This window comes from Choloepus didactylus, chromosome 2, assembly GCF_015220235.1.
Source record: "Choloepus didactylus isolate mChoDid1 chromosome 2, mChoDid1.pri, whole genome shotgun sequence".
NCBI lineage: Eukaryota > Metazoa > Chordata > Mammalia > Pilosa > Megalonychidae > Choloepus > Choloepus didactylus.
The window spans coordinates 43,211,871-43,224,347 of NC_051308.1; the positions used below are offsets into that span (position 1 = coordinate 43,211,871).

At 38.6% G+C, this 12,477-nt stretch overlaps 1 protein-coding gene across 5 annotated transcripts in view; it reads left to right on the top strand.

The window, feature by feature from the left end:
• ESRRG (estrogen related receptor gamma) overlaps positions 1 to 12,477 on the top strand; it is a 654,513-nt gene that overhangs the window by 38,318 nt on the left and 603,718 nt on the right. For 3 of the 5 annotated variants that reach the window (XM_037823739.1, XM_037823738.1, XM_037823727.1), the window contains exon 1: positions 3,287 to 3,738. The exons of 1 other annotated variant lie outside the window; for it this stretch is intronic. The gene's annotated coding sequence lies outside the window, so the exon portion shown is untranslated. Of the gene's footprint in view, positions 1 to 3,286; positions 3,739 to 12,477 lie in introns of those variants that run through there. One more of the 5 variants, XM_037823730.1, reaches the window with a different exon arrangement.

Consider the following 12,477-nt stretch of genomic DNA (forward strand, 5'->3'; position numbering starts at 1 on the left):
ATTAAATAATTTCACCTCCAGTCTTACTTGGTTGTTGTCTAGGGACTGTCTGAAATATGGAGAAACATGCTTTCTATTTCTTCAGTTAAAAGGATAAAACTTTTCCTACATAAAACTTCTAATCTCTGTCAAATTGAAAAGTGGCATTATAGCTCTCCAAAGGTCAATTTTGTGTCAATTAATGCATCAGCAGCTACTTAATGAGAGCCAGTCTTGTACTTGGCACTGTTAGGCAAACTGGAAGAGACAGAAAAATGAGGCATAATCTTGTCAGAAAGGAATTGGGAGTTGAAGAAGGAATTAAAAAAATAAATCCCAGAACAATTAAAGAACCGTGATGTCCTATGTCATAATGTACATCATGGAATAGAGATAGAGAAAATGACCAATACAGCCAAGAATAGTAAAGAATGGCTTTGTGGGTAAAGCAGGATTTGAACTTGGCCTTGACCAATGGGGAGAATTTGGATAGTGAAGAGGCAGAAAGAGGGATTGGAAGATGCTGTTAGAATGAACACTTGGGCAATGGCATTGGATTAGGAATTAACCAAGTGTATTTAATGGGTGACCAGCCTGACTGAACCATGGGTACATGTTGAGAGTAGCTGGAAATAAGGTTGAACAGATGGGTGGTTAAGCTGATAGCCTGACAGTAAGAGAAACTTGAATTTGAATCCCAGCTGTGTAACTTTGGGAACATTACTTTTCTCTGTGCCTCAGCTTCTTTGGGTAAAATGGGGATGATAATAGTCCCTCTCTCATATTGTCGAGATTTAAGAAGAATTACATGTTTTAAGTACAAGTAAAATGTTTAGCACCTTCTATGCTTTCAAAAGTCCACCTGAGTCCACAGTTTTATGCCCTTTGGTTTGGTTGGGAAGTTAAACTGAACATGCTTCAATAATGTTAATTATTATTACTTAGGGTGAAGCCAGAAAATGAAGACTTGAAAGTAATCTGAGAAATCTGAGCTTGAATAAACAACAGAGAGCTGTTCTTTGGCAAAGGAGTTGGTTTTAGAGACTCTGGGCTTACAAAGAAAGGATCAATTCATACCTCTGGAGAACTTGAATATTCTGCTTCTACCCTTTGCTAGTTACTCAAACATCTTGCCTCTGGGTAAGAAAACCATTTGGCTGCTTGCACTGGCATGTGTTTTGATGACAAACAGCATGGAAGGCATTTGTCTGAGAAGAAAATAATAAAATTGGATTTCAAGGGATTAAAGTTAGGTCAAATTTTTATGGTTCTTTCCCTTTGCGGTGGGTCTTTAAGAGTCCAGTTCTGAGGTTAATAAGTAAAAAACCTGGAATACCACATTTGTAGATTGAAAATTAATGAGTACCTCTTGGATAGTCACTGAAAAGTTACCAGTAACATCCATGGATAATCCCTACTCCGGTTTTGTATAGGCCCTTGCCCTCTTTAGAAACATCTTTGACTCTGATAACCTCTAAGCACCCTATAATAAGCTACACCAATTAATCCTCCTGGGCATTCCAAGGAGACTGATAAACAGAGCCAGAGGAGATTTGTCCAACTGTCATGGATAGAGTCACAGTTTTGAGATCTGGCCACTAGTCAATAGACCTCAGACCCTTCTTAGGTCAACTTTAGCAAGGCTCTTCAGTTCTGATTGTCTAGTCTTTGTATAATTACCTTGTATTCCCTATGGGATTTGTTGGTGATTCTTAGACTGTGACTCTAAAGGGGAAGACCTAAAAAGTTACTTGGTATTTTCATTAAAACTTAGTCAACCTCTCAAATACGTATACTATTTTTAAATCTATAGCAGCTGCAGATTATCTTGGATGAGTTCGAAAGTTTTTCTCCCAATCAGCTTTGCTTTCCAGATTCCACACTCTTTTCCAGGCTTTATTTTTTGCAATTTGGCTTCTGCTGTCATCTTTTAGGAATTGGGTATCAGTAGGAACATTGACTACCAATACATGATAGTGACAAAGTTCAAAAACAGGCTTGGGAGAAAAAATTCTAAACCCATTCTGCTTTTCCAAATGGGCAATTAGTGATAAAGAAGGGCAAACTATTTGCCAAACCTGGCACGAAACATACATTTATCAGTAATATAGACATGATGAGTAGTATGTACAATATTATGATTAATAGAAGCTACATAAAACATCCCAATGTAAAAATAATACAGACTAAATATTATAAAAAGAAGTGATGTGTTTACCTGTCATGTGTCCACACTATCTAAAATACATTCTCTCATGTTTGCAGAAATAAGTATTAAGTGTTATTCTTGAGGCCTTTACTATTACCTGTCATGTGTCCACACTATCTAAAATACATTCTCTCATGTTTGCAGAAATAAGTATTAAGTATTATTCTTGAGGCCTTTACTACTGATTATAGAGAACAAGATTTTAAAAATGCAAAGAGACAATGAATAGCCAACTTTGTAGTAAAGAAAAAATTCCTGCTCTTACAGAATATCCAAATGAAAGCTAGTTATCTTTCCTGCCCCTCCAAACTTCCCTGGTGGGTCAGATGCCACGAATCCCCTCAAATTTTGTGACGTACCCATGCAGTCCTTCAAATAGGGCCTTGGGCTTTGATTTCTTCCTGCCTTTCTTTTTTTACCTTCCCTGCCCCCTCTCCATTTAAAAAAGGCTTTAAAGAACGTCTCTTGAAGACAAAAATAGCTCCAGTTGTGAGCGGCCTACACACTGGGAATGCTACTGAGAGATGCAAGTCAGCAAGTGCGAGCCGCGAACATGAGTGTCTCGCTCTGGGTGGATGCTGCGCGCTGTCGTGGTGTCGCTTCTCTGCCGGGGCCCGGTGGGTAGAAGGGGAAACAGATTTTCCAGGTTGGGAGGTGGGTCGGGAAGGTTTGGAGTGCGTTAGCCTAGGGAATCGAAGTCCCAGCATTCGGACTGAAGGGTCTCTTTCTTCCCCACCCCCTACGTTTTAAAAATGCATTTTGCCCAGGCGGGGATTGGCGACGGTGAAAAGGGAGCAGTTGGCACTGAATGTCACCCTGAAGGTAAAATGAAAGACAAAAGATGAACGCATGCTTGCTTTCCGTTTGCAGCGGCTGCGGCGGCGGCAGTAGCAGCAGGATTTAAAGGGGAAAAAAATCACACGCATATACACACATATATACACACCCAGAGGCGTCAATTATGCAAACGCAATAATGCAATCAAATGACAGTGCTGGGAATTTTTTTAAAAAAACATATATATTTATTTTTAAAAAGAGAGAGAATCGCATGCGAACAGAAACGTGCACATACCACATAACCACCCGAGGAGAACCTGGCAGCCTCTCTCTTCTTCTGCCAAGTTATCATTGAGAAAACAGACAGGCATCATGACGTCCTGGGTCACAGGGAGTGCGGACCGACGCTACCAAGAGAAAAGGGAGGCGCCTCTGCGCTCCGGCTAGCCGCGGGCGCCCCTCTGCCCCTCTGCCCCTCACAGCCCGGCTCGGTGAGTGCACAGCCTCTCCGGACGCGGACCCCGAATGCCAGGCCGGCCCCGCGCCCGCGGGGGCAGAGCGGGTGGCCCTGCTCTTGCCACCGGCGGGCCGGCCAGCACCCCCTCGCCTGCTGAGGTCGCGGGAGCCCAGTTAAAGGAGGCGTGTGTAAGATGTGCAATGTTCCTGCATGGGGGTTTTGTAGACTTTCATAGCCAAAGAAACCGGCTTGGGCTTCTTTAAAATCCCCGACGACTCACCTGATTAACCTGCTGCAGTTCTGACCCTGCCAAGGTAACTGGTCCAAATCCTTATCATCAACATCTGGAGACAGACATTTGCATCTGGGGCATTCTTTATTTGCAGTCCTGCTCGAAATCGCTAATGCTACCCCCCTTCCCCCCTCACTTGCTTGGAGTCTCTTGGAAAAAAAAGAAAAAAAAAAAAAGCAACCCCTCCCTCAATAACACAACCATAAGTATTGCCCACCTCTTGTAGACTTGCCTTACCATGACTGCAAAACTGCAGTGTGTGAGCTGGAGACACAGATGAATTCTAATTTCAATTAGATATGTTCTTTAAACACCCCTCCCATCCCCCTTCCTGGATAGAGACTTCAGTGCTTGGTAAAGTGGCAAAGAGTGAGGGCAGAGTTAGAGCACTGGGACTGGGAGGGGTTAGCGGTGAGTCCTCTGGTCTTTTGGGGAGAAGGGATATGGGGAAGGGGTCGTTGGGGAGAGGGCGGTGCCAGGAGTTGAGGGCTGCTGTCATGGGCTGGTAAATCCTTCTGGTGATTGCTCCTGTTGTAGTCCTAAGGTGACTTCCTCCCGTCCTCTACGCCTCTTTTCCTCCCCTCTCCTCAACCCTTTCACCTTCCCTGAGTCCCTGAAGTTGCACCGAGGTCACCCAACCGTCATTTAAGTATTTCAAACTACCTACCCTCCTTACTCCTCAAGTCTGTAGGAAGCTTCTGCACAATAGACTCCCTACTCCCACCCCTTACCCCCACCCCCCACCCCACAGCCCACACCCTCTACCCCATGTTTGGTGAGAAGAGATTCTCAGAAAGACACTGAGGACAAAGCTCCCCTCCTCCCCCTTCTCTTCCCTCCGGGCAACCTTTTCTTAGCTGCACCTCCTCCCCCTTTCAGAATCTTAATGAGCAATTCTGGAAGAGTCCGGAAGGGCCCGGAGAAACCCCCGCATGCCTCAGGGCTGTGGAATGATTATGTATGTGTTTATTTGTTGTGCTTGCTTCGGTTGTGTTGCGAATTGCCACATGGATCTGCTTAAGCTAAGGAAGCACGTTTGCTGTGTTTGTGTTGTAGTACCAGAACCAGTGGCCGTGCAATAAGACACAGACACACAGATAGCAAATGTTTTTGCTGACATAAACCAGAGGACAACGTGGAAAATAGCACCCTCTCTCAGAAAGAGAGAGAGAGAGAGAGAGAAAGAGAGAGAGAGAGAGAGAGAAAGATTGAAATTCTCAGCCTGTGGGTTAAGACAAGCTGTTGGTTCCACATACGACCGCCTACTACTTTAAAAACACTCCCGCTTAATACTTAAGTCAAGTTCAAGAGACCTGCGGATATTTTGAAGTGTTATAGTGCAACCGAATGACTTGGTCTAGTTTTGAATAGAAACTCTGGTTTGTTTCTCACGCTGCTAAAAGCCCAAATAGGGGAGTGTATTTGGAAAATGCCCAAATTCAGAAGCAGCAGGGAAGAAAAAGAGGAAGAAATGTCCTAGCGAGGAAGGCAGGAGAATAGAACTGGGGAGTGGTGTCAGGGTATTTTTGTTTTTCCCTGTCCAGTGGATTTGATGTTATCAAAATGAGTTAACCAACCTGAGAAAGAGTACTATCATTGTGGAAAGAAGAGGGAAATTTGAACAGTTCTCAAATCCGAGCTGAGGAATGGCTGGCATAAAGAAAAATACCCCCAAAATGCAGATGACAGTGATGAAATGATGCTGCTAGGTTCTTTTTTCCCTTCGAATCAAGTACATAATGAAACAGGCCTAGTCAGTCTTTTAAACATTTGTCTGTTTTGCATGGCTTTGTTATTTTTGCTAAAACAATTTTCGAAACTCTTTAAGCACGTTACATAGAATTAAAGTATGTGTATTGAGAATGTTATCATATAACACATAATGAAATTCTCCATTGACTGAGGTGATGATTGTAGAGAAAAGATAGTATCTTTCATAAATCAAAATAACATTTAAGTCCTTGTGCATGGTATAGATTTATATACCTGCAAGTGCTCTTTCATGGAAATTGCAAGGTGGGGGCATAGGGAGTTTCTGATGGGTGGTGCTTTAACGAAATAGAACAGATCAATCATTAGGTTTCCATGTGTGTGCTGCTCAATTTATTCTGTCCTGTTTTTCCAGAAATTAAACGGTTACCAAGAGAGAACTATGTCCCTATTTCTAGCTGAGCAACACTTATTACTGCAACAGTATTTCAATATTAAGAGATCTTCAGGATATTTCACCTTTCATTTTGAGTTCTGAATTTGAATCGGCATGAGAATGGTAGTGCAGTAAGATGAGGTATAACTAGCTATGCAGACAGCTGAAGGGCTCCTGGGAAAAGTGTTGCTGAGAATGTCTAGGGAGGTTCTCAGTAACCTTGTTTACAGGGACATTTCAGTTGCACCTAGAATTTTAGCATGAGCCTGCCAGAGGTAATGGGCTTATGTTTGAAATTGATCCTAAGTGTCTCCTTTTTTCTCCTTCATAGACATGCTATGAACCTTAACTGAACACTCAGGACAAAACTTTCCTTGTGCCCCATGACATTTTCTAATACAAACAAATCGTTGGATTAGTGTGTCACAGGAAAGGGGTTATTTATACGGTTCTCCTTTTGTTTATAGATGTGTCAATACAAGTAGCTCTTATTTTTAATGTCTTCTGTACTTGACTCTATTAAATGTAAAACCAATCATATCTGAGCAGGTTAAACTATGTCTTACAGATTGACCTATGAAATTGGTTTTAATTAGACACTGAAAATCTCATTATCCTTGTGAGGGGAATTTATGTTATAACAGAAATTTTTTATTAGCTTTAAATTTTTTGGAAAACTGAGGGAGCAGAAAGATTTTGAGGGAAATGCCAAAAGTCATATTAATGAAGAAAAACACTGTTGAGATACTTTTGAATAATAGATAGGATATGTAATGGTCAACCACAAGATAGAATTTTTACACAGTATTTTTATGGCTTTAAATTGGCTGCATTGTAAACTAAGCTTACTACTCTATTAAGTCATTATACTTTTCAATTATTTAACATTTCTGGCCGGGATATCTTCTATGGTCTTTTTCTGTACACATCAGAAATTATATGTACAGTAGTAATTGCTTGTTGTTAGTGAGGATTTTGCTATGGAGCAAAGTTTAATTTTAGCATCTCAGGACAAATATTGCAAAGAATACGCAGAGGGAAAAAATGTTATGGAAATAGCACGAGACCTATGAAATGGGGATAGCTACAGCATTGAAATGTAGCTAGTACAATTTGAGGTATTCTCACTAAGATACCTTGGCAGTATCTGCCTTCTAGGTACTGTGCAGTTGGAGATACTTTATCTCCATTTAAATGCAGATCTCCTGTTTTCTCCGGGGAGCAGTTGGTGAATCTTTCTATTGAACCATTGGTATGAGAATACCAACTGAAAATTTCTCTGTGAACAATAGAGTCTTTTGTTTTGAAGTAATGATTACCAAGTTTTGGAATATTGTGATTTTCATTTATTCACTTAAAAATGTGTTTTTAAAGTGAAAATAATGTACGGAGGCCTCTTGCACTAACAAAAGAAATTTTGTCTTGTCACTTTGTTGTCAGATTTCCAAAGCAGTGAAATGATATGCCTTTGCAATTCAGTTCTGAGGTTATCCTTGCTATCCCAGCAGAGTAAGTAAGCCTTAGGAATTCAGTGCAAGGAATTTTGAGTACGTTCTCCTACATTCTCTCACCCTCTCATGCTAGGAGATAGGGGTGGGGCTGTGAGAGAGTTTAAGGATCTTTCTCCGGAACAATCATAGATTATTTTCAACCTAGTTAGTTTATAATAGTACTTTGTATTGGAATCAATGGTGGTGATGGTGGCCAAAAGTAATATAGTTTTTAAAAATATAAGGTCCATACAATCTGTGGTTTGGGAGTCTCAGATTCAGGTAACTAGAAAAATCCTTCTCTGAAGGAAAAATTACTGAAGTGCACATAGTGATAATGTTATATGTGTCTTTATAACATAGTTAGGGCCGTTTTCTTTTTTCTTGGTAATTACCATTCCTCTGTTATATTATTTCCAACTGTGAAAGGCCACTGCCTCCTTAGCTTACTTCCTCCATTGTATTGGGTATAAATCCTGCCTTCCCTTCTCTCTCACACATATATAGTGTATATAGATATTTAATAGGATATTTACAACATTATGCTGGATTTTTTTTTTCTTCTTACTGCATACCTGTAGTAGCAAAGAAGAATCACTTGTAGTTTTAAATCACACTGCTATTTATACTTCCATTATGAAGGAAATCATCATAGTTATCTCAAAAGAGGGCTGAATGTGTCTGGAATCCTGTGGTGAAATGCTAGACATTGGAGATGCAAGGAAATTTTATTTATCTATGGACTCTTATGGCTGTTCTCGGATGGTACATCTGTTGAACAGTCTGAATAGGACTCCTAAAAGATGTTAATTAATGAATTTGCTTATTTTACTTGCCCTATACAAATGACTTATTTTTATTCTAACTTGGAAAATATGCATATCTGACATAGTACTTTTTTTTTAAGATTCAAATTCAGGACTCCAACTTCATATGAATCATAACAAAACTTTTATTCCTATTGATGATAGACACTTATGTGGTAGGATAAACAACGTTTTCAGATATTTATGTTGCCAGAGTGGCACATTTAAATTCGGGCTCACTCTGAGATATATTAGATTAATAAGGCTGATTTTATGACCAATATAATTTATATTCACAAATACCTATTTTTATTAGCACAATTATAGATTTTGAAGCAAATTTCCATATATGTTAAATACTAGCAACAAGAATAACTGGTCTTTATATAGTGTATTAGTGTTTATAACCATACATTATCCATAAGCTGTTCTTTGGAATAATATTTATCACACTTTCTTACTTAAGAAAACAATCACTTTTTACAAAGTCAATATTATATGAAAATAGGTTCTTTTGTCCATTTCCTCCCTTCCTCCCTCCCTCTTCCCCTCTTTCTCTTCCTCCTTCTCTTCCTTTCTTTTGTCTTCTTTCCTCCATTGATGGGGAAAAATCTAATGGCATTTTTTTGTTATTGGAGCATGTATTATTACTTATCCCACATTTCTATTAAAAAAGAGATGTAACAAGCAATCTGATGTGAGTTTTGGAATAATATTTTCTGCCCACCACTGCTCTTGAGGAAAATGTAAGGTTACAGACATCATTTCATGCCCTGTATGTTTTCAAACATAAATCAGAGAAATTGGTAGCAAGTTACAGTTCTCCTTAGAGAATACGGTGTATAGTAAACACAGACTATATATTTTTTCCAAGTTATTATATATGAAGAGAAATTCAAAGTTGCCTATTTAGATGAACAGTTCAATTCAGTTATTAGAATTTAGTTTTCTATTTCGCATGAACATTTGGTTTCCTAAGGTTGCAGAACTGAGACATAATGCCTGATGATCTTTTGGGCCAATCACCTCTTTAGAGCTTATGTGGGTCCTCAGCCAAGGATCAATGAAGATGATGTGCTAAGCAAAGTTTACAGTACGATCTAGTTACCTGCTTCATCAGAGAAACACTGTGTACCTTTGTTCCCTCATTTTTAAAATGAAGGTGTTTGATTAGATGGTGTCCATCTAGTCCCTGTAATTCTAAATTAAGTGATTAATAATGAATCAATCAATAATTATATGCCCATTTATTTCTCTTCTATGAACTAATTATTTGCTTAAGTATAGCCTTATGCCGTGGCTAGAAATATCAATATGTAGAAGTAGTAAGTGAACTTAGGTTCAGTAGTTTGGAATGCAAGCCTTATGAAATTTAGAAAGTCAAGTCTGCATTAAAAAATTTTCATTTGTAGGTAAATTGTCAGATATTCAAAACACACTTTTTCACAGAAAGCAATCTTAAATTCAGATTACTTTCCTAGAGTAGACCATAAAAGTCAATTGTTACTTGTTGGAGTGAAATATTGTATTTAGGCGATGGAAAAAAATGTAAAAAACCCAGTTCTATTATGATACGAGTGATAAACATAATATAAAGGCCATAAAACTGAATGATAGATTATCATTTATCTGGAGTCTGGAGAATTGGTGTTTAAGAGAATGCACAAATATCTAGAAGTTAAAGAGGTAGATGGAAGCTATTGCATAATTTCTGAAAGGAAATTTTAAAGACTTTCAAGATTTTTAGTGGCTAGTTGCAATAACTGTTATATCTAAGTTTGGTTCAAATTGTATGTTTTTTCTCTTGAAATAGTGTAACAGTAGCACTACTTTTAAGTTTATCACCTGTGATTAGATTTGTTTTTTGTTTTTTGTTTTGACACACAAATTCATTGAAACATAGGAAAGTGAGGGAAAATTGAGAGAGAAAAAATTATTCTCTAAGGTAATTGGCCAAGATGTGAGAAAAGATGGAAGGCAGTTGAAGGTGTGTGTGTGTGTGTGTGTGTGTGTGTGTGCGTGTATGTAAAAGGTAGTGTCTGCTCTGCATTTAGCTGAGCTGTGGGGTTAGAAACCAGAAAGAAATGAGGAAAAACATGGCTTGCACAGTACACTTGCAGGGAAAGTACAATATGTTATTTGCAAAATCTTTGCAATTAGAGTTAGAGCACCCAGTTTGAAATTTCTGCTGGGCCACTGTTGCCTGTATACTCTTGAGAAATTATTTCTCAGAACTTTTCTCATCTAATAAAATCATCTAGTTCTCAAGATGGTTGTGAGAATTGAGGGAGACTCTTGGGTATAAAATGCTCGTAAACTATCAAGTTACTTAGTTTTAGGTGGTGACGAAGAGTCATTGGGTTAGTTTTCGGTGCTGACCATCAGGTCTGGTCACCTCCTAGGAGAATTTCTTAAGCTCCAGAGTCTCCTTGGGTTGGCCCATGTCTTGTCCACTGTGGACCGAGCACTGTGGTGGGTACTTTACATATTACTCTATTTAAGGAGGAAGGGGGAAATAGTAGCAGCTGTTAGCTGAACGTGTAAGATGTTAGCAAACCTGATAATTCTAACCTATGCAATGCCAGCACTTGAAGAGCATATTTACTTTGCCTTACAGGTGGCCTCAATTTGTCTGAGTAAACCATTGGATAACTTTGGAAACAAAAACAATGTATTCAGTAATTGTTTTCTTTGTCCCAAACATTGCCTGTCATTTGCACTTCTGCCATGAAGTTAATATTACTCTAAATTTCTTGGATTTTTGTTAAGGCTGAAGAAATCATTGTTTGGAAGTAAATACTTACAAATAATGATATAAACGCCATTTTAAAAGAACGTTTTCAGGGTATTACATTAGAACTAATTAATGTAATACATCAATTGAACTTCAAGTTCTATTTTTATGTATGATTCATTGATAAATGTCTAACCAATTCTTCCATCAGAAGTGGACTGCATTTCAAATAATAAAATGAAGCAGTAGATCAACAATTACAGCCAATATTTAAAAAAACACACACACACCAGATCAAAAGTCTGCTTAGATCCTTCGCAAGACTGGCTGTGTGTTTTGCTCTTACTCATAAGATAATGATCAACAGTACTCTACACTTTGTGAGCTGTTAAATCTAGAAACTGGAGGGAACCCAGAAATCGAGAAATGTCTTAGGATCAAGATTGAATTTAAAAATAAGTAAGTATTTGCTTTTGCAAAAATTCACCAAGACCTCAACATACAGAATATATGCTAAACAAATGAAGAAAACATTCTTCATGTGATTTAATTTTGAGTCATTACAATTTTTGACATGTATAATATCTTTTGGAAGTAATTGAGAACAGAGATAGCACAAACTGGAAGGCCATAGATAACCTCCAACATTTGCTGAAGCTTTCTAGTTTCCTTTGGGGTTGACTAACTTGAATATCTTTAAAATATTTAAACATGTAGTATCTTTAGCACCATGTTAGATGTGTCAGAGAATGTAAATTAATTTTAAGATGTAGTCCTTCCCATTAAGGAAAAATTATACTACCTTTAAGGAGTACAAAATATACACCTGAAACTGTTAAGATAAGAGTACAATAAAAATTTATGCAAAAAAATGCATGTTCCATGGCCATTCATAGTTTAGTACTATTTGGAGTACTAGACAGAATCAGAAAGCTTGGCCTGAAATTCAGGCTGCTATTTATTAGCAATGTGACCCTCACTTCTTTAAACTTTAGTTTCTTCTTTCGTAAATTGGGCTTAGTTTCTTCTCTTGCATAGGATTGGCACAAAGATTAAATGAGACAAAGAATATGAAAGTGTTTTTATACTTGATGATAGGGACTAACATTTATGGGACTGCACTTTTGAGGGTAGGGACATGTCTTAATTGACTTTGTACCCCTAGTGCGTGGCACTACCTGGCTCTGAGAGGAGTCCCAGTAAATGTTTGTAAAAGCACGCATGCCAGGCACGGTGTTAAGGACTTGACATGGGTTTTAAATCTTCACTGTGATCTTCTATGTTCAATATACTGTCTCCATTTCACAGATGAGGAAAAGTTGTGAGATTTTAAGCAACTCTCCATCTCCTGCAGGAGAAAGTGGTAGAGTCAGGATAGGAAGCTAAATCTAACTGGCACCAGAGCCCAGGCGTTCTTCATTACTTCATGTTGGCTCTCAAATATAAGGGAATTATCATTATTCCTGAATGATATTGTGGCCAAAATGAAAAGCAAAGGCCTTGGATAATTCACCAGTTGCCCAGGCAGCTCCTGGGCTGGCTTTCAGATAAGTAGGAGAACACTTCCCTGTGCTGCCTGGCACAT